The sequence below is a fragment of the Schistocerca serialis genome, unplaced genomic scaffold, assembly GCF_023864345.2.
Source record: "Schistocerca serialis cubense isolate TAMUIC-IGC-003099 unplaced genomic scaffold, iqSchSeri2.2 HiC_scaffold_265, whole genome shotgun sequence".
NCBI lineage: Eukaryota > Metazoa > Arthropoda > Insecta > Orthoptera > Acrididae > Schistocerca > Schistocerca serialis.
In genome coordinates, this window is record NW_026047833.1 from 2,501 (window position 1) to 7,500 (window position 5,000).

General features: G+C 51.2%; 1 non-coding gene across 1 annotated transcript in view; it reads right to left on the minus strand.

The window, feature by feature from the left end:
* LOC126444466 (small subunit ribosomal RNA) overlaps nucleotides 1-1,271 on the minus strand; it is a 1,908-nt gene extending 637 nt beyond the window's left edge. The window contains exon 1 of the ribosomal RNA XR_007582564.1: nucleotides 1-1,271. This exon is cut by the window's left edge and continues 637 nt beyond it. This is a non-coding gene — a ribosomal RNA (small subunit ribosomal RNA).
* Between the last annotated feature and the right edge of the window lie 3,729 nt (nucleotides 1,272-5,000).

Below are 5,000 nucleotides of genomic sequence, written 5' to 3' on the forward strand. Positions count from 1 at the left end.
GGCTCCACTCCTGGTGGTGCCCTTCCGTCAATTCCTTTAAGTTTCAGCTTTGCAACCATACTTCCCCCGGAACCCAAAAGCTTTGGTTTCCCGGAGGCTGCCCGCCGAGTCATCGGAGGAACTGCGGCGGATCGCTGGCTGGCATCGTTTATGGTTAGAACTAGGGCGGTATCTGATCGCCTTCGAACCTCTAACTTTCGTTCTTGATTAATGAAAACATACTTGGCAAATGCTTTCGCTTCTGTTCGTCTTGCGACGATCCAAGAATTTCACCTCTAACGTCGCAATACGAATGCCCCCGCCTGTCCCTATTAATCATTACCTCGGGTTCCGAAAACCAACAAAATAGAACCGAGGTCCTATTCCATTATTCCATGCACACAGTATTCAGGCGGGCTTGCCTGCTTTAAGCACTCTAATTTGTTCAAAGTAAACGTGCCGGCCCACCGAGACACTCAATAAAGAGCACCCTGGTAGGATTTCAACGGGGTCCGCCTCGGGACGCACGAGCACGCACGAGGCGGTCGCACGCCTTCGGCTCGCCCCACCGGCAGGACGTCCCACGATACATGCCAGTTAAACACCGACGGGCGGTGAACCAACAGCGTGGGACACAAATCCAACTACGAGCTTTTAACCGCAACAACTTTAATATACGCTATTGGAGCTGGAATTACCGCGGCTGCTGGCACCAGACTTGCCCTCCAATAGATACTCGTTAAAGGATTTAAAGTGTACTCATTCCGATTACGGGGCCTCGGATGAGTCCCGTATCGTTATTTTTCGTCACTACCTCCCCGTGCCGGGAGTGGGTAATTTGCGCGCCTGCTGCCTTCCTTGGATGTGGTAGCCGTTTCTCAGGCTCCCTCTCCGGAATCGAACCCTGATTCCCCGTTACCCGTTACAACCATGGTAGGCGCAGAACCTACCATCGACAGTTGATAAGGCAGACATTTGAAAGATGCGTCGCCGGTACGAGGACCGTGCGATCAGCCCAAAGTTATTCAGAGTCACCAAGGCAAACGGACCGGACGAGCCGACCGATTGGTTTTGATCTAATAAAAGCGTCCCTTCCATCTCTGGTCGGGACTCTGTTTGCATGTATTAGCTCTAGAATTACCACAGTTATCCAAGTAACGTGGGTACGATCTAAGGAACCATAACTGATTTAATGAGCCATTCGCGGTTTCACCTTAATGCGGCTTGTACTGAGACATGCATGGCTTAATCTTTGAGACAAGCATATGACTACTGGCAGGATCAACCAGGGAGCTGCGTCAACTAGAGCTGAGCAGCCGGCCGCCCGGGAGTGTGTCCCGGGGGCCCGCGCGAACACGCAAGCGTCCGCTCAATTATTCTGCAAACAGGAGGAGGCTGAGCTCCCCTGCACAACACACCTCGAAACCCTCTCAGGTCCCGGCGGCGCGCAGCGCCGTCCTAAGTACTTGGTCGGGTTCGAGAGAGGCGCAATCGCCCGGAGTTAGGCGAGTAGACGCTTTAGGTGCGACCACCCGTGCTCCCAACTGAGCTTGCCGCTGCCGACAGAGGCCCGGGAGCGTGCTGTCGTGGCATTGCCGGCGGGAGACAACACGCGCCACCTACGGTGACCGGCAGCTCCAACGCCAGCGCCACAGAAGGACAAAAGCCCCACTTGGGTGCCGAAGCGAACTCTCCCAGCACAGCGCACGCGCCAACACGTCCGCACAGCTGCGATACAAACCACCTGCGAGAACCGCTGGGGCGACCGAGCAGCAGACGGCGTCGCGGCGCCGAGCGCCGGGCGGCGGCGCATCCTCAGCGCACACAGTCCTCAATCGGACCAGCACACTGCAGATGGCCACCGCGCTTCGCACCGGGCCCGCGAGGACCTACTTTGGCCGCAAGGCGCCGCGAGCAGGGGGCGCCGGCGCGCAGCTGCGCCGCCTGCCGCGTCCGTCGGCCGGCGCGCCTGCCACTGGCCGCCCCCCACCAGCCGGCTGTAGCGCGTGCGCCCACGCACCGCGCTGCCAGCACGCCGGGCGGCCCCCCCTCACCGGCCGGGGACGGTCCCACCCAGCCACCGCCGCGTATCGCCTCACACCCAGATCCCCCTTTCGCGTTCGTGGGCATGGTGGGTCCCCTTTCACGTTCGTGGGCATGGTGGGTATCCCTGAAACAACCGGTTAATAGCTCGACCGATCGTCGCCAACACTGATTCACCTCTAGCGAGAACAACCGCACCACAACGGGTTACCTGTTGTTCATTTGCGTAACGTCACCAGCAAACGTAGACGTCCATCGCCATTTGCAACGAGTATTGCATGCCTGTGTCAGGTGTCACAACACACTACGTCTGCCCACATAGACGCAACAACATGTGCACGCCTCGAGAACACGTGGAAGGTAGCCCCCGTACGTATGCGGTGTCCATTGCGCGAACGACTGTCAGCCGGCCTCTGCAGGATGTCGCAGATGTGGAACGCGGTGCAACATGCTATCACGGTGTGTGAGAAGAGACGACTACGTCCGAATACACGCTCCACTACATCAACAGACTGCTCATGCTGATCGCCATCCAGGGCGTCCGTTCCTCCCACACGTCTGAATGGCGTACCACACTGCAATCCAGCTCTTATAGGGAGACGACACGTAGCTGCGTGCACAATATTTGGACTGTATGGTCTGCCGTTGCTAGGCGCAGTCGTCGTACGGTCACACATGTGCCACGATGTATCATTCAGTACATACGGACCAATGTGCAGTACAGTTTGTGGGTTTTGCGTACATCGGCGGACAGGTGACAGGCCGTACCACAACGTAGGCTGAGTACGTCGGCATGCGAAGGGCATTGAACATGCAAACTTCTCAACGACCAGCTTGCGAAGGCAGGGGGGAAGGGGGGGGGGCATGTACGTCCTGCTGCTATCCACATTACAGTGTATAGCAGGAGCATGTGGAAAGTCAGCAACACCTGCAAGGTGTTTAACATGACGCGATACACAGGGGACCGGGCAGTGCGAATAGCGAACTATATTGCGAGGGTTGCGGTTAGGCAACACTACACTAATTTAACGAGTTGCATAACAATTACAGAGCAGGTTCAGCGACAACGTGCGTCAGGTTAAGGCGCAATATAGGTTAGGTTGAGGCACAATATAGGTTAGGTTAAGGCACAACATGGGTTACGTTAAGGCACAAATTGGGTTACGTTAAGGCACAACATGGGTTACGTTAAGGCACAACATGGGTTACGTTAAGGCACAAATTAGGTTACGTTAAGGCACAAATTAGGTTACGTTAAGGCACAAATTAGGTTACGTTAAGGCACAAATTAGGTTACGTTAAGGCACAAATTAGGTTACGTTAAGGCACAAATTAGGTTACGTTAAGGCACAAATTAGGTTACGTTAAGGCACAAATTAGGTTACGTTAAGGCACAAATTAGGTTACGTTAAGGCACAAATTAGGTTACGTTAAGGCACAAATTAGGTTACGTTAAGGCACAAATTAGGTTACGTTAAGGCACAAATTAGGTTACGTTAAGGCACAAATTAGGTTACGTTAAGGCACAAATTAGGTTACGTTAAGGCACAAATTAGGTTACGTTAAGGCACAAATTAGGTTACGTTAAGGCACAAATTAGGTTACGTTAAGGCACAAATTAGGTTACGTTAAGGCACAAATTAGGTTACGTTAAGGCACAAATTAGGTTACGTTAAGGCACAAATTAGGTTACGTTAAGGTACAATATGGGTTAGGTTAAGGTACAATATGGGTTAGGTTAAGGTACAATATGGGTTAGGTTAAGGTACAATATGGGTTAGGTTAAGGTACAATATGGGTTAGGTTAAGGCACAACGTAGGTTAGGTTAAGGCACAACGTAGGTTAGGTTAAGGCACAACATAGGTTAGGTTAAGGCACAACATAGGTTAGGTTAAGGCACAACATAGGTTAGGTTAAGGCACAACATAGGTTAGGTTAAGGCACAACATAGGTTAGGTTAAGGCACAACATAGGTTAGGTTAAGGCACAACATAGGTTAGGTTAAGGCACAACATAGGTTAGGTTAAGGCACAACATAGGTTAGGTTAAGGCACAACGTAGGTTAGGTTAAGGCACAACGTAGGTTAGGTTAAGGCACAACGTAGGTTAGGTTAAGGCACAACGTAGGTTAGGTTAAGGCACAACGTAGGTTAGGTTAAGGCACAACGTAGGTTAGGTTAAGGCACAACGTAGGTTAGGTTAAGGCACAACGTAGGTTAGGTTAAGGCACAACGTAGGTTAGGTTAAGGCACAACGTAGGTTAGGTTAAGGCACAACGTAGGTTAGGTTAAGGCACAACGTAGGTTAGGTTAAGGCACAACGTAGGTTAGGTTAAGGCACAACGTAGGTTAGGTTAAGGCACAACGTAGGTTAGGTTAAGGCACAACGTAGGTTAGGTTAAGGCACAACGTAGGTTAGGTTAAGGCACAACGTAGGTTAGGTTAAGGCACAACGTAGGTTAGGTTAAGGCACAACGTAGGTTAGGTTAAGGCACAACGTAGGTTAGGTTAAGGCACAACGTAGGTTAGGTTAAGGCACAACGTAGGTTAGGTTAAGGCACAACATAGGTTAGGTTAAGGCACAACATAGGTTAGGTTAAGGCACAACATAGGTTAGGTTAAGGCACAACATAGGTTAGGTTAAGGCACAACATAGGTTAGGTTAAGGCACAACATAGGTTAGGTTAAGGCACAACATAGGTTAGGTTAAGGCACAACATAGGTTAGGTTAAGGCACAACATAGGTTAGGTTAAGGCACAACATAGGTTAGGTTAAGGCACAACATAGGTTAGGTTAAGGCACAACGTAGGTTAGGTTAAGGCACAACGTAGGTTAGGTTAAGGCACAACGTAGGTTAGGTTAAGGCACAACGTAGGTTAGGTTAAGGCACAACGTAGGTTAGGTTAAGGCACAACGTAGGTTAGGTTAAGGCACAACGTAGGTTAGGTTAAGGTACAACGTAGGTTAGGTTAAGGTA